This window comes from Lampetra fluviatilis, chromosome 34 (assembly GCF_964198595.1).
Source record: "Lampetra fluviatilis chromosome 34, kcLamFluv1.1, whole genome shotgun sequence".
Taxonomy (NCBI): Eukaryota; Metazoa; Chordata; class Hyperoartia; order Petromyzontiformes; family Petromyzontidae; genus Lampetra; species Lampetra fluviatilis.
Window position 1 is genome coordinate 6,792,846 of NC_136308.1, and position 20,548 is coordinate 6,813,393.

Genomic DNA, 20,548 nt, shown 5'->3' on the forward strand with positions numbered 1-20,548 from the left:
CGCATGACGCGGCCCAATCCAGCCTCCCGCCTTGCCGGCTCGCGGATGTGGGAGGTCACACGACAGCGATTGCACACAGCATAGCCATTTATTAGCCAATGCCATGGTCAATTTTGTGCACAGGATATATCGCAGGGAACTGCACACTCGCATCAAGTTTTGGATTGTTTTTGTTTAAATACAACTGCAATTTAGTCTGACTATGATGGCCTGGGAAATGTACGTATGGAGAACTTCTTTCGCAACGTACGTAGCCAACCGTGCTAATTGGAGGCACGGGGGAAGGACAACTAAATACAAAACAAGTATAACCCGTAAAAACAATGTTTTTCACTATAAATCCTTTATATGCGTGGCGGCTAGAGTCCTCTCGTCCTCTGGCTTGAGATGGCTGCCACCTATGGGTCAGATGATTGCATGGCACCATTAAGCAATTGGTAATTAAATATAATATTTTTTTCCTAAAAAGTGTAACATTTTGGAAAAAATTTTTCACGAACATTAATTGTCACGCACAACGAGTCTGTGTGGAAAATGTCAGCTCGATTGGATCACAGGAAGTGGGTTAAAAAACGACCGAAAGATTTGCACGGTCGTAAGCAAGCAAGCAAGCGCGCAAGTGAACTTAATATAAAGGATTTAAAAAGGAATACGTTCATATGTAGTAAGATTTACATACTCTATAGCCGTTTGTCAATCCGCTACTGTGCAAAAGCCTCCCCACACTATATCAGTCATGGTGGTTGCTTTGACCATACTTCACCACACTGGTCAGGGCAGGTTGTTGAAGGCTCAGGACAGGTTCGAATATCACCGGCAACTGAATTAAACTCGGGATAACCACTGCGTCACCACTCCACCGTACACGGCATAGCGTGCGCACACAAAGAGCACGGGTATATTTAAATTAAGGGAGGTTTTGAGAAAAATTTGTTACAAAAAAAGGTTTTATCGGCGTAAAGTGGAGATTTTTTCTGCCGTTTTAATACGAAACACAGATGCACCTGAGCACTGAAAGTAACGTGGTACAGGCACCCCCCTACTGTCCATGGCAGTGAGGAGGAAGCCGCGATGGTTTTGCTGCATCACTCAAAGACACCAGAGGGACTCTCCATCAGCGTCCCGCAGGGCCCCGGTGCAAGGGACGAGGAAGAGAGGTCAGCCAAGGAGCGGCTGGACGGTGAAGTGAACGTCACGACTTGGGACACGGAGGTCAGCGGCAGACGTTGTGCAGACGCAAGGGGCCGCAAGAGATGGATGAAGTGGATTGCCAAAGCGTCACTGGCTCTCCAACAACTTCAACAGTCAAGGAAACGATGGCGATGATGATGATTAGAACTGTGGCTGTGTGTGGAACTTCTTTGGCACCGTACCAAGCCAACTGTGCTAATCTTAGGTGTGAATATAGTAAACGAATACAGTAATGCCCTGGTTTATTAAAAACTAAACTATTTTTGTTTTACCAGGTAAGTCCCACAGAAGCGACCTGGCCACAAATGATAGCTCAGCGAAGTGGCTTATCGCGTGGAAATCTATAGCAGCCAAATGCTCTAAAGGCATGTTGATTCTAAATGTGGAGGGAAAAGCCGGAGGACCTGCAGTAAAATCCACGCGACCACGGGGAGAATGTGCAGGCGCCAGAGTCGGAATGGAACCCATGACCTGTATACCAGGCGAGGTAGTCAACATCTCGCCACCGGGGATTCGTTCCTGCAAGGTGCGACGAATATCGAAATGACGTAAATCAAAGCGATTTCCAGGGTAGGCGGAAGCGAAGGCTGAGAGGAGACAGGACAGATGATGCTGTCAGCGACGTACGCACGTGTCGAGGCGACGCCAATCGGGTAGCGGTATTAAAGTGACGACGCATTTGCAGAACGACGTAAAGGGGGAGATGTAAATTGGGGTATTTCTATACATGCATTGATACAGAAGATACGACGTTAAAATATGAAGTGGTATATGTATGGGGAGGCCGCGCTAAATGTTTTATAAGCTATTTTTTAAACATCTGGACAATCCTGCAGCTTATACATTTGAATCATATGAGCTCCAGGAAGGGGAAAAACAAAAACATTCAAAATGCGAATGCATACAAATGCAGGAAAAAGACATTAATGGTAAAACATGTGCATATATTATGTGAACGCTCTCCACATTTGAGCACTGCATGTCAATAAAACATGATCACACAGGCAACCCTTGCCATGCAAATGGCTTCTTCGCAACTTGCAGTAGGTGACAAGCGCAGTTGGAAAAACACAAAATCGCTTGATTGTAAACAGCTACAACGACGACAAAAACACCCCCACACGCCACAAACTGAAAAACGAGACTCAATGCGGCCAGGAAATTGCGTCGTGTAGTTGTATTTGCAAAGGGGTTGCAGGGTCCTTCTCTCCCCCGTGTGACTGAGGCCCCCCCCCCCCCCGACAAACATAAAAAACATAAAGGGTTCCTATTTCCCCCGTGGAGCGCCCACACAAAACCTGCCCCCCCTCACCACGGTCGCCTCCACCAACCCAACAACAACATAACCTGACCACCCCTATCACCCCCCCCCTCCCTGTGCCTCAGCCGGCAGCGCCGCGATTCGTTTCACAACGGCCCGGGGGGGGGTGGGGGGGGGTGGGGGTGGGGGGGGGCGCCACCGCTTCGGGACGAGAGCAACGTTCCGGCGGTCGCCCCTGTGGAGCACGGGAAACGCGCGCGGTGGCGGTGGGTGGGGGAAACTCGCGTGCACATCCGAGCGGATTTTGCGACACGCCGTAGGTTTTCACCTCGTGAGGTTTTTTGAGTGATCGCCGCTTGTAGCAGGTCGCGCGGGTCAAATATTATCAGCTGTTTGAACCGTCTGATGAAAAGCAGAGCCATTCGTGAGCGGTCCCCATCAAACTCCGAAGCTTTGGGGAAAAGGCACTGCCAAGCAACAAGCCTTCAATAGGAAAGGGCAAAGATAAAATATAGATTGCGCTGTCATCTGCAATGCAAGGCCTGGAGCGTGCTTTTGGGAGACCAATTTCTTTTGCTTCATCATTACTCCTGTTTATATGTAGAGGCGAGAGAATCATCAAAGGTTTTGATGTCAGTTTTACAGATTAAGAAAATAAGCAAATACGCCCCTCGTTTTTTTTCTTTTTCGCACATCGCACGCAAGACACCCGTGAAGGTTGTTTCATTTGACGCGCATCGTTTGAATCATTTTTTTTTGTGTGTGACCCGATTTTACAGCAATTTCTTTCATGGCACACGCATGTTAAACTTGGAACGCAGATGAGCTTCGCTCTCTCTCTCTCCCCCCCATTGTTCCCCCAACCGTTTCCCCGCCGCACAAGGAGTCAATATCCATCCAATTAAAAATGATTGGCAAGTGTTTTGGAATGCGACTGCCAAATGGCAAGCGGCATCCTCAGACGAGAGACAGACAAACTTTCCCCGACAGGGAATTATAAATCACACGGCGAGGAGCAGTGGTGGCTCACGGAGGAGATCAGGATACCTAGGCCTCGGCAAGGTAATTTATCCTTTTAACCGGGTAAAAGGGTAAAGGTGTCGTCCATGCCAAGGGGTAAGGTAAAGAGTAGGGTAAAGGTAGCGCGGAATAATTACCCGGTAGGGTAAAGGTAGCGAAGTATTACCCGGTAAATACCTTGTTTACCGCTTGCTAAAAGCTCCGTGGCGCAGTCCGTGGCCTCCATTTGAAATTGGAATCATTGATGTTGGACCAGATGGAGAAGGAGGTAGAGGATGAGGTCGAGGATGCCAGCAACGGCATTTCCGGGGTCGCTGCGAACAGCAATCGAAAGAGGCAGCGGCACGCGTTCCCGTGGGAGCACACGCACGACTGGGTGGAGGGTGATCCCCGTCGGCAGCAAGGAAAGCGGCAGTGCGTGCACTGCCGCAAGTGGTTTTCCTCCCACACGAACGCGTCGGGGTGGAAAGCCCACCTCAAGAAGCTCAACGTGCTCGCCCCAGGCAGCGAGGTCGGGGCGTCGGCGTCGGCGAGCCGCCTAAAGCAGCAAACGCTGAGCCGGCCAGCAATCCCGGAATGCCTCCTGGTCAAATTTGAGAACGCGGCGGTGGTTGATTTTGTTATCCAAGGTGCAATCTCTTTGCGAGCCGCCGGCAGCGACAAGTTCAAGACCTTGGTCCACACATTGACGCAGGGATACGAGGGCCCGTCGACCCGCACCGTCATTCGCAGGATTGTCGAGCTTCACGCCATCATGCTGCCCATCGTCTGGGTGTTCTTCTCTAAGCCGGATCGGATGGTCACGGTGCGCTGGATGGACACCACATCTGGTGCGTCGAAATCCATGCTGCTGATGATCCTCGATGTGCAGTCCGGAAGGGGTGACGGCAAGCGCACTGGCACCACTCGGTTTGAGCACCTCCAAAGCCTCGGCCACAATGTCTCGACCAAGCTGCTCGCTGTCAACAGCGACAATGGCTCCGTTGCGATCAGTGCTGTCAAGACGTTGTTTGCCCTGGTCAACGCGGACGCCGGATATGAGCAGTTGCGGGCTTGCCACCATATTCGCTGCGCGGATCATTCGGTCCAGATCGGTGTCGTTCAAGTTCTCAAACTGATCAAGTCGACCAACGCCAAACTGCGCGAGGCGTTCGTCAATATCAGGAGCAGCAAGGTCGTCCGGCAATCGTATTGCCGCGAAGCCGAGATCGCCAAGCTCGCCAGCAAGAAGCCGACGCACCAGGACTCGCCGACCAGGTGGAATTTGACGTTTGACATGGGCGACGACGCCATCAAGAAGCGTGTCCCATTGGACATTATCATGGTTCCAGGATGTCATCGGCGTCGATGCTTTCTGAACTGCAGTGGGCAAACATCGAGGGCGCGACAGCATTCCTGCGAATGCTGCGCCAGGTCATGACCTCCTTGTCGGTGGACCGCAAGTCAACATTGGATCTCGTGCCGGTGACGATGGAGCACCTGATCCGTCATTGTGATCGTGGTAAAGCCGCTCTTAGAGCGATCGATGAGTCCTTGACTGGGACGGGGATGAAGGCCGAGCTGGTGCGGTACCGCGACCTCCTGGTTCAGGAACCCGCCATTGTGGCATCCTACTTGAAGAATCCACAGCTGCCGAAAACGACAAACCAAGACGAGCTGGCTACACTGAAGGCCACAATCCGCTCTGTCCGGCAGCATCGCTACTCGGACGTGCTCGCGATACTGCTGACGGCAGTCACTGCCCATATGGTCGCTGTTCAGCACCCTACTCAGCAACGTCGGCAGCTCCATCGACGAAGGCGATGAAGTCGATCGTTTTCCGAGCACGGGCGTCACGACCGCCAGCGCCTTCATTGACATAATGCAGTGGTGGTTTCTCCGCAAAGAGCTGCTCCCCGCCCACTACAAGATGGCCTGCGACTACTTGGGAATGCCGGCGACGTCAACTCCCTGCGAACGCGCGAATAGCGGAGCCGGGCAGGCGTTCACGCGCGTTCACCAGTCGCTGTCGTCGACGCTCTTCATCCAGTCCATGTGCTTGCCCTCGTGGATCGCGGTCGGCTGTCTGAAGGTCCCCGTCTAACAGGGCCGGAGCGGCGCAGGATCTTATTGCCCGTCGTTCGTCCGAGGACGACGGCAATGACGAACTTGATCAGGTTGTCGATAAGATCGTCATCGACCAAGACGACTGGGACGAGGAGGTTATGGAGGACGGTGTCGTCGACAGCCTCAACGCCTGATTCGAGAGTATTCTATACGAATCAAGCGCTCTACCTCGCATTTACCTGTTATGAACCTTTTTCATGTGTAATACCCCGGTAATTACCCTGTAATCGGGTAATTTGTATGGAGTAAGGGTAAAGGTAGGCTCGTTGTTTTTACCTTTTACCTTACCGCGAACTAGTATACCTCCCAGGTACGTACTGCTGGTGCCAAGGTGTACGACAGCAACTCGGAGGCTGCTTTCCATTGCGGTGGTGCAGAGCTGGCGGCTCTGTCCGCGTTTTTCCCGATCTCGTTGACCTGCCTCGGAATCCGGCACCAACGTCATGCTGGGTGAGCTCTGCCATTGCCAGGTTGGCCGCACTGGTTACAAAGGGTCATTTTGTCACATCTGCTGCCCAAATGCTGCGGGCCAATCCGATGTAAACCTTTCGCAATAATTCTTCGACGTGAACAGACAACGATGCCGGGGGAGAAGGGGGGGGGGGGCTCGTTTCTTGAAAGCAATTTATAAATGGCGAGTAATAAATTAAAGTTGAATTTGCATATTTATTTTTTTGTAAAGGTTTTTATGGCATCATTATATTTTAAACATTTATAGGCGCACAAAACCGAACATAAGCCTAGGGGCCCATTGCAGGCTATGCTTTCATGCTGCAATTCATTTGATATGCCCCAAGGGCTGTGTTTATGTGAAATGCGTACCCCCTCGCTCGCCGCTATTAACATTCTTATGGTACAGTAGTGCATTCAAGACGACGATGTCTGAGACTGCTTGGAAGGATCGAGCGTAAAAACACTTGTTTCTACGCGGCCGCCATCGAGCTCCTCGCCGCCCCAAGGCCGTCGAGGGGCATTCCCCGGCCTTCCCCAGGGGGCAGCGACAAGGCGACGGGACCATGGACTCACCGCGGTAGACAGTGGACGGGGGCCGTCCAGATTGGGTTTCCCTGGGGCGATAGCGTTACAGCGAGCACGGCCAGCCGGCCGGCTTCATTCACACGACGGCCCGCGTGCTGTACCGCCGCTCGTTTGCGAGTTACACGCGTAGACACCGCTGCACCCCCCCCCCCCCCCCCCCCGTGCCTCCTTATCCACTTGCAAGTGGCAGATGCAGCGTCCCCTTTCCCCGCGGCAGCCCGGAGCCTCGCTGTGTGCTGGTATTTGATACGAGTTTCATGTCGTCAAGACATGGCGCGTGACAGAGGCATGTCCTCGGAACTTGCGCTACCGCCGGTAAACTTTTCCCCAGCGACGTTTTTTCTTGGTATTAACGCACTCGCGGCACCTTTGTCAATCCACTGTGAGCACACTCGAGCGGTGACCCGAGTTCGAGTCCCTCTCACAGCCAACATCGGTGACAAAATATCTGGACCGGTTCTGAGAATCCTCCTAGGTCGACTCAACCCTAAATGAGTACCTGATGCGGTGTGTAAAACACCAGCACTGGTGAGACAAAGTTGACGTGGTACCAGCGAAACCTCCCGCTCACCTCAAGTGCCGCAGCAGCCTTAATAGGTGCTCGCAAACAGCACTTGTCCCAACAGTCTTTTAAAAGCTACATTGGGGGTTCTTTGTCAGTGTCTTTGAGCATTGTCCACCATATAGGTCAGTCAGTGTGGTTTGGTGAAGGGAGTGTGGGGGATGTGGAGGGGTTGGGGGGGCAGGTTGCCACTGCCATGGTCAAGAATTGACACAGTTTGCCAGGTTCATAGCGCAGCGTGCTCACTCTGTGCCTCTGCTCTTCTCATTAACAGAGAGTGCATAGGATTTTATTGGCTTTGTTCACCATTTGTACTTTGCGAAAATTGTTAACTTGTGGCAGTTTGGCAGGCAGGGCACTACAATCATAGTCATACGGAACGTACAATCAAAGTAAATCGGCCACACTTATGCTGATGAGACTCAGAATGTGAAAACCAATCTCAGATTAAGCTGATGAAAAAAAAAGCAGTGGATTGACAAGTGGTTGGAAATTATTTACATACACTGTACCTGGAATGAAAACATAGAACACTTGATTGGTATACGCACAATCCAAGAATCATATTTCGGGCGAAATAAATGTATTTTAAATGATAACCCGGTGCGTTGTTAGAACACCAATTGTCACCTTGCCTCGTGCACCTTCGTGCATCTCTGCCATTGCTTTCTCATGCCACTGCGGGCAGAAACGCCACCAACTCTGGGGGAGCACTAGAGAGCCCCTCTCGAGGGTGCTTGGCCTACTCTTCCACGCTGGCCAGACATCTTGGAAGAGGTGGGTGTACCCACACTTTGCCTTACCATGTGCGTCATGTGGTGCACCTATTTATTCCACTGGACAGAGGCAGCGGGGGAATCAAGAAACGTGGCCGTTGTTACAAATGCCGCGTTGAGAGATTCAATTGAACGAGCGACCTCTGGATTGCAGGTCCAGTGTTGCTCACCATGAAATGTAATAACTTTAAGTAATTTTTCCAACGTGGGCCACAACACCAACTCTTGAATGACACCGACACCCAAACATTGCATTCCTTTGACGATCGTGAGTTCCTCCCCACGGACAGGGACATGATTAAACCAAACAGACCCTGACTTATTGGGCCAATTCAGCGAAGCTGAAATGCTAATTCTGCAGTGCAACAAACAAGCTGCCCGTGCCCTAATAAAGAGCAACATCACACTTGACCTTCCAAACGAATACTCCTGAAACTCTTAAATTGCTCTGCCAGTGACCTCAAATTGACGTGTAACAATGAAAAACAGCAGATTTATTACAAGGGTATTTGTTTTTGCTGCCGTATGGTCAGTTTCCGACTGGACAGCGTTACGCTCCGAGCAATAAACACGCGGAGTGTAACAAATAGCACGCGAGTGTGCACGGTGGACAGGGCATATGGATTTGTTTTTGCCAATGACTTTCAAAGTAAAAAAACCATCGCCACGCAACAGATGTGCATGGGAAAGTATTTTACAACGCGCTCACTCCCATCCCGGAGGTTACGTGTACTGCAGGGCTGCGTGTCGGCAACAAACAAAACTACTTAAAAACCATTCGCGAAAGCTGGCTCCAACCCCCCCCCCCACCTTCCCCAATGCAGCGCAAAAAAAGTGGATCAGATGTTTCGAAATTCCTAACGAAACATTTTCAGGAACCACGTGAACATTTCTGAGAAAAGTGATGTTTGCAAATTTGTGGGGAGAAATTGTGTACTGGAATTTTTATTTTAATAAAGTAAAAAAAAACCTACACCGTGAGAATTCATTGGATTTCCCGGATTTAGTGGCAGACGGGATTTGACCCCGCAATTTAAAAAAAAAATGTATTTATTCAGGAAAGCCACGATGTCGTTTGCCAACATCTTGTTTTCAGCTATCAGAGGAAAAGGGAGAACACAATGCAAATGCATGCAGAACAGGGGGGGTAACGCGCGATTGTGAGCGGCAGGGTGGCACCAGCGGTAACGCTTGTGCCACCCTGCCGCTCACAATCGCGCGTTCTTGCACACGCCGCAAACGCTCACTGCGGATCATATATGCCCGTGGGCAACCAATCCGGGTAGCAATCCGGCTAGGAGGCTTCTCCGAGTTGTTGTGCTGCCTGAGGTCACGGAGAGCCGGGCAACGGAATCCAGGGCCCTGACGAATCACCATCGTGAGCCCCCCCCCCCCCCAAGCAAAACCTCAGGGCAGATGGGAGAGCCGCTACAGACATCTGCGCCCGTCATGCGAGCGAGCGGGCCAGTGAGCAAGCGAGTGAGCCAGCGTGTGCGGGCAGGCGAGCGAGAAAGTGAACAAGTCAGAGGACCGGGCTGTTGGAGCGTGGTTGTCTCCCGTGAGCGGAGTGGGGGGAGGAGGGGGGATTCACAGGTCCGGTTGTCGGGTTCTCAGAGGAAGGACCGTTGCAATGAATCATCAGCCTCACATGTGGCACTGTGAGCGGCGCTTGTGCACAGCCAGGCAGACTGCAGTGGGGTGAATCCACGAGAAGATAAATTGATTTCTGTCGGCGTTTGACGTATGGGCGAGCTGCATTGCTGTAAATAATCCCGGATGGATAGCTGTACTATAGCAACCCCTTAAGATGGTTTACACCAACAATAAAGTTCAAAGTTTTCACCTTGATTGATGGAAAGAATGAGTATTAAAAGTTAATTATTTGTAAAAAAATGTTCAAAGCGCCTGTCTCGGGGGTTCCATATAAAAACTCTAACAGACTTTCCATTAGAGGTTCTACGTATATCACAACTTTACAAGGACGGATGTAGAAGAACAAAGAAATTAATTCATTCTGGGCTAAAAAAAAACCTCATCCATCCTATAAAATCAGAAAGCTAGAGGCTGTCACAGGCACAGAACTCGCCGTAAGCCTTGTGGGCTTACAGGCAACTAAGGCAGAACGCTGTAAAGTAGGCGGACAGAACAGTCTGCCATCATCAATCAGCACGCATCCTTTCCTCTCTGGCAGCCGCTCATTTGCGTTCCATTCCCTTTCCAGTTCACATTAGCATTTGATTGGCCGGGATGTGCACCGCGCTACCCGCGCCACACCACGCTCGGCTTGCCAGCCAATGTGCTGGACAGATTAACACGGCGTACGGAGCGCTAATACAGACTTCTGCAGTTAATCCAGTGGGGAGTTGCAACCACCCAGAAGATTTTACAGCCGGCAGCTGCTTAAGCCCCTAAAAGAAAGGGATTTGGGGGGGGGGGGGCGAGGTGTGAAATCTATGCCCGAAAGAGCACGTACAATTACGCGTCGCGGCGCGCTTCCGCTTGCTGGGGGCTGGAGGTACGCCCCTCGCCGCCAAGTGCTCAGAGACGCAAATCTGCGCGACGCCAAAAACCCACGTGGAATGGCCGCGACGCAGAGGCTACGCCGGCTAGGTGCGAAGGACGTCTCCCCCCCCCCCCGAACCTCCCCATGCCGCCGCCACCCCCCCCCGCTTTGATGTTTTCGGGCCACAGAGTGAGCATTATGAGAATGAATGAATAAAATAAAAACTCCGCGGGAAGCTAAGGATCTGCGAGCATTCAACAATGGGCCATTGTGCCATTTGAGCTGGAGCGTACCCTAATGCGAGGTCGGCTTCAATACGTACCCTGGGGCCAACGCATGAGATATGGGCGCAAAGGGAGAGGGGGGGGGGTGCAGTGTTTCTATCATGCTGGGCCGAGGAAATGGTGTCACTGTGTGCGCGTGTGTGGGGAAGGAACCGACGACGTAGGATGGATTTGAACTTTTCCCCCAAAACAAATGAGACCTTTTTGGCTGGAGACCAAGGGACTGAAGATTTGTAATAATATTGTGAGGTAACGAAAACAAAGATCTCCATACAGCCTATAAACGCACTTTTTGGGCATATCCAGCACCATGCCAGTTCAGGTACTCATTTAAGGCCGAGTTGATGTAGGCAAGGCCCAGGACTACTTCAGATATTTATCAGTTGTTGGCTGCGAGCAGGAATCGAATTCGCGGCACTGGGTTAGTACAATATAGTGCACTAACCACTATGCCACCACTCTCACAATTAATGTGCAGATAACCGAACACGTCAGTGTAGGTGCATTCAAAGCAAGCAGCGTAATTTGCAAAGTTGTAAATATATTTTCCGGCTCAAATTTATTTCGGTGTTATTTATTTTTTTGTACATCGTTTACACCAAAACAGCAGAGCTGCATAAAAAAAGTGTTTTATATCATTAAAGCATTTGAGGTTATTTTTTCTTGAAAGCAATTTTAAGCCTGGAGGCGTTTTGTACCATGGGGAAAGTCGATTTAGTTTGGTGCTAATTAGGAAACTTGCAGCATGCAATAGTCTCAATATTAAGGGCCCAGAAGTGCATTGCATATACACTTGAATGCATCAGGTCAAGTGATTAATTTAATGAATGGAATATAATTAAGCGGCTTCATGACTGCAAAAGGCAATAATGCAATCTCTACTGTGACTCTCACATCCACTGATAGCAGAGGAAAGCATCTCAATGCACGCATATCACAACACGAACAACCTTATCACAACATGAACAATATTATCACAACGTGAACAATTGTCCGCAGATAGCTGCCCACAATCGCGTCACAACCAACCTATACAAAGACCCCCCCCCCTACCAACCCCATATAGCCATCCAGACAAGTGCTGTTAGCGAACACCTATTAGGGCCAGCACAGTACAAGAGGAGCTAGTACGACTGCATTTGCCTGCCCACTGCTGTTATTTACACCCTGAACCAGGCACCCGTTTAAGGCTACGTTGACATCGGGAAGTGGGGCTACTCCCACGGCAGTGGCAGAGATGTGTGACTGCGGTGAGACACGAACCTCGAGGCATCTGTTGGTCTGAACGCTCCTGCAGGATACATGCACCGTGGAGGACCTCACTAGGGCCTCATCATAATCATCATCAGGCACCCAATTCCAGATAAACATACGACAGCACACGAAAAAAAGAAGACCTAATGGAAGGCCAGGACAGGTGCTGATATACATTTCTACTGATGTTACCCCAAGGGCGAGAAATAATTACTTTGGTCAGAGTTTGCAGTGCTGTGTCAACTCCTGCACCAATGGCGCCTACAGTGTTGTCTCGCACTGCTAACAACACACACACGCTCATCACACTACAGCCTATGTAATAAATATAAAACACACTGCACCTACGCGCACACGTAGAATGCTGCGGGAGGGCTCACACTACCCTGCGCACAGAAATCCCTATGCAATCCACTTTATGGCCCCTCGGTGCAAAACTGCAACCTGATAGCGGTCTCTGGCTGCCATGTGTTTTTGTTTTAGTGCTGCGCAGTGGAACACACCAAGGCAATCAAATGACCAAGAGTCCTACGCGAGCTTGAGAAACGAGCCATTACCACGAGGCCCCGGAGAAGAGCTTGGCATTGGACGCAATGAAAGCGAGCCGCGGGACACACGGAAGAGGGGCGAAAACTCCACGCTGCTCTCTTAGATTGAAGCCTGCGCGCGATGCCACTCCGCGAGCGACAGATTGGCCCCGACGGGCAAAGCAACCTCTCAATATTTCCTCGTGCGCCCAGCGACCGATTACATTCCGTGTTTTCCCGCGCGCGCAAGTTAGCGGCACCCCGACGATCGGCTCAGCCCTCCACGGGCGTGTGGAGCCTCCCCCTGCATCCCCCGCCCGCCCCCACCCCCGGAGTGTCGTGGGTGCCCTGGGCTCATCTTTCCGAGGGAAGCTTTATGCGTCGACGTGCAGGTGCGATGCAGGCTCGTGACTAATTAAGCTGTAAATCAGGCAAGCGCGAAAGCTGCGGGGCTGGCTGATGACTGCCATCTGGAGCGCTGCATCTCGCCCGCCGCCTGCTGCACCCTGCCTGCGCATTTTGAGGCTTGATGCCTGCCCGTTCGTTTCGGCTCCTTCGTTTAAAATAAAATAAAAAGTTCTCTTTCTCTCCCCTTCTTGTGGGCTCAGAAGCCAGGCCTGCCAAAATAACATCGTGCCTCAAAGTTGGAATGTCAAAACAGGATTTGACAAGTATTGAGCTGAGCCCAATGCAATATATTAAAATCAAAGCATTTCATAATGATCGCGTGTGCGATGAAAGGATTGGTTTTATGTCTTAACTAAGTCTTGTGGCAATTTTTAGCAATAAACTCTGCACTTGGGTTGATTTTGGCTGATGACTTAAGATGCGGGGGGGAAATAAAAAAAAAAGCTCAATAGAATTTTGGCGCTAGTTGCCAACACCGTATGCTGTTCTTGATTGCCTTCGAGTGCTCTCCGGCTTCAGCGGGCCGTTTGCAATTTTTGCAAGCGTGATTCTCACGTTTTGGCCGTGGAATTTGCGTGATGTAGTTTGGAGACATTTCTTTTGTTTTGCGGAACAAAAACTAAACAACAACAAAAATCTCTTGCACACACACATTACGTGCCGTAACTTTTGAAGCATAACTCCGGTGGGAATGTAAAGCCTTGGTGGCTCTTCGGAGCTGCCAACAAACCACTGATCACAACCTGCCTTGTGTATCAGATGCTTTACCCCTGAAATCTGAGAAAGGTGAAAAGGCATTGCAGGAAATCGTGCTGGAATCCACAAGTGTTCCGTGTTTTTTTTTCTAAACTTCCAACACATGTTCAGCTTTAGCGAAGGTAAATGGCCAAACGTTTGGAAGAAACAAACACACGGATGTGTGCGCGTTAAGCAGCCGCTCCAAATGTTGTTACCCTCCTTTCAGAGTGAGAGATAAATTTTACTCAGGGAGTGGTAGTGCAGTGGTTAACGAACTGCGCTACTAACCCGGCGGCCTGTATTCGATTCCCACTCATATCTGAACCGGTCCTGGGGCCTCTTCGAGGTCCATTCAACCTTAAATGAACACTTGGTGTTGTGTGTTCATTTCCAAAGATTTGGAGATAAAGGCGGCCGTGCGTGGTGCTGGCGACCCCACCCTGAAGTGTGCTGCGCCGGCCTTAATAGGTACTCGCTAGCAGCACATGCCCCAAAAGTCTGTAATATGGGAGGATATGGGAGGATATGTGTCTGTCTTTGTGTGCAATAGATACACTATATTATGCACACACATTGCTGGCTGGACAACAATGTAATTGTGCAGGACATAATGCTATAAACATTTATTTAATATTACCATTCCACATTGCCTGCAGGAAATGTATTTTTTTAAGTAATGAAACGGCTGAGAATGTGCTTCAAATATTTTAATAATGGAAAATTGTTGTACATTTTCATAATAAGAACCACTTGTGCAAGTTCAGCTCAAATTGTCCATGGAAAAGTCCTTTTATAAGCTAAAGAGCTTATTCACAACCACTCTAAACTCATAGCAGGTTGAAAACTACATGGAAAAGCACTATACATATATACGAGCAATGTCAAGTGTCAATTAAACTGTCAAAAATACATTTAGGAAATAGTGCTAACCACTGAGGCAACTGCCTTATTAAAAGTTTGAATGGGGCATACGATATCTTCAGAGTTGCGCTCACTGAACGCAGAGAGGAGATATATTTTTTTATGTTTAGGCATATACGCGTGCGGGTGCATGTTCGCCCAAACGTGCACATCACCATTAATGGGCGAGGCCTATTGACAGGGCTTGAACCAAGCAACCTGCACTTGATCCCTGCCTTGCCCTTTTGATGTGCGGCGGTTGTTATATACAGTTGTCGCGCACCACTTAGGATGTGCGCAGATAGCGTGTGTCAGGTCAGGGAGCCCGCATGTCCGGCCCCCCCCCCCCCCACGTTGAGTTTACATGGTCTAGGGGCAGGTGAGAATTGGCCTGCTGCATTCCACGTGTCCGAGCACACGAACCTGCCGGCACCCTTCCCATTCACCACCCTGCTCTGTATCCACATACAAATGTGGTGCGAATCTATACTAAACTATAAACTGAACAAATTTTTAGCTTTTACCAGGTAAGGCCCACTGAGCTATATAGCTCTTTTTCAGAAGCAACCTGGCCACAAATGATAGCTCAACGAAGTGGCTTATTCCATGGAAATTTATAGCAGCCAAATAATCTAAAAAGCAACGTTTCTAAATGTGGAGGGAAAAACCGGAGGTCCCGGAGGAAAGTCGACGCGACCACAAGGAGAACATGCAAACTCCAAATACACAGGCGCCAGGGTCGGGATCGAACCCACGACCTCTTGCATACCAGGCGAGGGAGATAACATCTCGCCACCGTGGCGCCGCATCGTAAACGCCTATGCGGCGAGCGTTTGCATGCGGGCGTACGTAACCACGCGTGTGGGTGTTCTGTACAAGAACGTGTGATGTATGCCTGTCTTTGAGACTAAATGGGGAGGATTTTCTTCGGCTTCAATATAATTACTAAATCTTCATACATTAATAGACAGCTGTCAATCCACTGCTTGATTAAGGGTGTCACAGAACCGGTGCAGATACCACTACGCCACCACTCCACCTCCCACAATTTCATATTTATGTAAAGAAACAGGACAAAAGCCAGTGAGTAATTTTCCTGTTTGCATTTAAGAAGGAGACGGTGGGTAATATTGAATTATCATCCCGTGACTTCTTCCTGATATGGTAATGTAGAATTGGTCCACCAACAGACATTATCACCACCAAATGACTAATTCCAGCACGGGAACACACGAGCACTTTGAGAGCGCCATAAATTAACGATCAAATGCACGCGCGAACTAAGCGCGTGAGCATCAATTACATCGGAGATAGACAGACAGAACAGTCAGCACCTTTCCCACGTAGCCTCCTGGCCGCACTAAAGAGGCACCCCCCCCCTCCCCTTCCCCAAAGCGAGACAGAGCGTGCGGACGCCTCCCGTGTGGAATTATTTGGGCCGCTGCACGCCATGCACAGCCACCATCCTTCACTGCATTGTCACTCGGGCAGCGGTCCCGTCTGGGCCGTGCCTCCTTCATCGGGGAGAGCGAGGTGGAAATCTGAGAGGGTGAGATCCGGGCTCCATGGGGGATGCGGCAAAGCTTTGCACTTCGACAGGGAGTGGGGGGGGGGTGGGAGGGGGAGTGATATCTTCAGCCGCCCGTGTTGGGTTTGTGGGCAGGCGTTGTCTGAAATTGCCCGTGACACTTGCGGAACCTGCCTTGAACTCCGCACGTCTGTCCGCGCACCTACCAGGCGAGCGTGTTTCTTCCCCGCAGCTGCTAAACTGCAGCCTTGAGAGGGCTTTGTTAGGATTTTTTTTAACATCGAAGTTGCTGAGCACAGGCCCAGAAGTCTACAATGCAAAGCGGCCAGCAACGGCGAGCGCTATTGATAGTACAACAATATAATGACTAACACGTTTCTGGAATTGAACAAGGTTATAAGGGTCTAGGGATGTTGCCGTGATGTAATGGTTAGCGCACTGGAATTGCAATCCAGGGGCTGTAGGTTCAATCTTCCAGCAGTGTAAATGAGTGCACCACAGTTAAGTCGATCGGCAGGTTGCGTGTGATGGGGTAAAGTGTAAGTACTCCTGCCTTTTCCAACATGTCTGTATGTATATTTAATTTATTTTTCTCACTGTGGGTAGCCAAACGTGCTAATCGGAGGCGACCAGTGTGGAAGATTAGGCCAAAATAGCCTCGAAAGGGGCTCTCTAGAGCTCCTTCTGCCAGCAGTGGTGTGGTCAAGCAAAATGCAGGGCTGCCCCTTTACCTTCTTTCTCCATTCACAGCAACTTCGGATGAGAGACAATGGGATGGAGTTCCAAAGCAGGGGACTTGGAACAATATCAACATTGCAGCATTCAAGACGTTATTGGTAATTCTTTGACATGAGAAAGGGTAGGTGAACTTGGAAAAAGGGATGAGCAAAAATTCCCAAGTCAAATGAGAAGTAGAAGTTTTGCATCTTGCAACATGGCAAAAAACATGGCGGACGAGAGGAAACAGTCAGACGTGGTTCGAAAAGTCCTTGAGATAAGTGGACATATTCTTGGTCCTTTCGGTAAAGTCAAGAAAATTTTCCTGCTGTGGTTTTCACACCTGATGACGATTGCTTGTGTTGCAATCGAAACGTCGTGAGAATTAAATAGTTTCATTTTTATTATTTTATTATTTCCCTTCTACGTGAATTTACCGAAAGAACCAAGAATATGAATTCCTGCAGTCACGAAAGCTTTAAATCGAAATATAAGTGGAGATGCCAACGCATGACGTTCACGTAAGAACAAAAACCATGGTAGTAGCAATATAAAATAATGGTTGGATTGAATCAGTGAGCACAGGATCGACAAAAAATGAAACTACATTCAATTGAATTATATTAATCAATGTCTGGTAGGAACTCAGAACTCTACCTCAGACGTGTCCCAAGTCTTCCAATATCAGCTGAACTCACGCCTTGTACTGCAGTGGTAACAGTTCAGAGGCGAATATGGCTTTACAGTAAAGTAAAAGAAAGCTTCTCAATTCCTCCTCAGCCAAATCAGTGATTCAACGTTCCCATAACTGGTCAGATATAAAATGGATACAATTATCAAGTTAAAGCAGTGGTCGAAATCTCAAATACCCATAAGGCAGAGCTGTGTTGTGAGCTGTGATCCCAGTTAGGATCATATCACTGATACCGTGTTCTCGCTGATTTCTGTTGTGAGAACCCAGTGGCTTCCAAGGTCACCAGTGCATATGTCCATTGCACATTGTGACCTCTCGTGAACAAATATAATCATGAAAATGTTTTATTTATATTTGCATTTATTAAAAAAATGTGTGATGTTTCAAAAGTAATGATTACCACAGCACTACAACATACATTTTTTTCTCTTGTTTTGGCCAAAATAATTATTAAAAAAGAATGTTTATATGTACGTTGAATTTCTTTCGCAACGTACGTAGCCAACCGTGCTAATTCACAACCAATAACGAACCCATTGCTGGATGAAGCCCTCTCCATGAAGTGTCAGCCACTGGAGTTGTCTGACCATACTTCACTATAACTGTCACTCACACTCCAGACGAGGTTCATAGCATAATGCAGTAACCACTCTGCCACTACCACCACAGCCACCACAGCCACCACACACCTCCGTTTTAGATAGCCTCAAAAACTAATTGGATTAAATGTAGGCGTAATTGGGAAGAGAGGCCAAACATATTAAAGTGAGAAATAATTTGACATACACATACCACAATACACCTACGCCCACAAACAGCTTGAAAATAGATATGTATTTTTACGTCGTAAAATGTATCACCTTGTCAGTGAAATAAACAAAAAATATCAATCTGCAAATTAAGTCGTGCATTTTTTTCTGACAAGCCCCAGGTTTATTAAAAAACCAATCGCCACAGTGTGAAGCGAGGGAGAGAGGGCCCAAGCGGTGAGTGTAGGAGGGGGACGAGAAGCGGTGGCACTGAAGGCAATTTACAACAATTCAATCCCTTCCGAGAACGTGATAAGCCCCAGTGATTAATTGTTGCGAGTTGTATTCAACAGCTGAAGAGCCGCTCTGTGCATTGTGAGAGCTGAGTGACCAGCCACAACACTGCAAGCACGCGCACGCGCGCACACACACACACGTGCGCTAGCCCTCGCTGAGCCGGGATTACACAATCCCCAGCTGTAAACAATTTATCTTGGCTGGCTGGTATTGTCTGTACCGTTAAGAGACTGCGTGTAAACCCAAAGACCCTTCAGCTCCGTCGCCAGTGCGGAGGCTAATTGCAAAGTCCTTTTAATCGGCCGCTGCGTCGGCCATCCTTGGCTCACCGACGACATCTGCGCAGGCATGCCTCGCAAGCGTCCTGCTGTTTAACGTTCGCCAAACCTTCGCGCGGCGTTAACCGGCCCGCGCGCTTTGTTGACATTACATAATAAATTCCCGAGTGGAAGGAGAAAAATTGACGAGAGGCAGAGGGCCCACTTAGTGTGTGCCCGTGGAACGTGTTAACTTGGGGACCGGGCTGGGGGAACTGTTAAGTCTTAAAAACGATTTGTCATTCTACCCAGATTTGCCACTATTTGGCAGGTTTGTTTTAAATAAATGTGTTGTCTAAACTTGGAAATGCATTGAAATTACTTTGAAAAGCCCCCCCCCCAAAAAAAAAACTGCTTTCCGAGATTGCAGTATCAAAACTCTGCAACTTCAGTAGCATTGGTTTGCATGAAATATAATGGGTCTAATTCATATATCTGCAATGTATTTGGAGCATTGGAGGGAAGTGGGTTATAATGCGGACAACCTGCCGTGCTTTATAGTGTAGACAACCGTTCACCCTAACACGTGCAATAAACCTTGCCGAAAGCGATTCATCACAATGGGCCCAGCAGTTTATCTGAAACAATTACCAGGGGAAAGCCCTGTCCTTCCACAGGATGGTGAGGGCTTCATTAAATTCTTCGCAATTATGTAATTACACCCCCATTTACGAGCGCAAAGCCCCCCAAAAAACAAATGCGACGTCTGTACGAGGCAGTTAGGAACGGGCGAGTTCCCAGGCTCCTCCGTGTGCCATTATCCGTGCCGTCTATCTCCGGCTGGCCTTTATCTGCATCAGATATCAAACCGCAATTGACAGGTGACCCACCCACACGCCACAAATTAGTATCTGCAGATCAGCCCGCATGGCATTACCTTCGCCCCATGGTGTGCGATTTAACAATAAGTAACTTCTGGCACCGCGCCGCCGCCGAGGCGAGCACACGCACAAACACCCAAACGCACACACGGGCGCGCGCACAAACAAAACGTGCACACGCGCCCACTCCGCCAACACAATTGTGACATAACGCGCACCATGCGCCTCCGTTTGCCGCCGCACGCCGAGCGCGTTTCCCCCCCCCTCCACTTCCCGGGTGCCGTTTTCCACGTGGAATGCTGCCTCATTAATTAGCGACTGAGTGAACGGCCTGCACTCGTCCCCTGTGATAAGTCCCTCTCCCCGCCGCTCTCCCGTCACAGGAATGCCGCCTCGTCGCCGCACCTGTTTGGGGCTAGGCTAGGGCAAGGGGGGGGGGAAGGGGGCTTTTGAGGCCCCTTGTAGAAAACGCCACTTCAGAGCCCACATTCAACACGGCGGCGGGGGGGGGGTCAGCTTTACCCAGGCACGAGTAAATGTTTGCCTCGGCTCACTGTATGTGCCTGCGGTCTTTAAACAAATCCTAACCGGGATGCGATTGTTTATTTTACTGCAATCATAGTGCTTTTTGAGACGTTGTGGGCACACTGGTTATAATACGAGCGTGTGCGGCGGCGGCCAAGAGATCAGAACACTTGTGTCTAATCTTCCGATACGGTAAGGAATATACTCCCCTTGCCCCTATTAATGTCACTGCGTGGGTGGTTTTTTTAGCGTTTATTGCGGCGACGCTAACCAGAGACCCTTACTCAAGGATAAACATTAACCCGAATGAAAGGCCAAAGGAACGTCGAAAC

At 49.5% G+C, this 20,548-nt stretch overlaps 1 protein-coding gene across 2 annotated transcripts in view; it reads right to left on the bottom strand.

The window, feature by feature from the left end:
• LOC144944336 (ERC protein 2-like) overlaps window positions 1-20,548 on the bottom strand; it is a 179,866-nt gene that overhangs the window by 12,854 nt on the left and 146,464 nt on the right. The gene's annotated exons all lie outside the window — the stretch shown is intronic.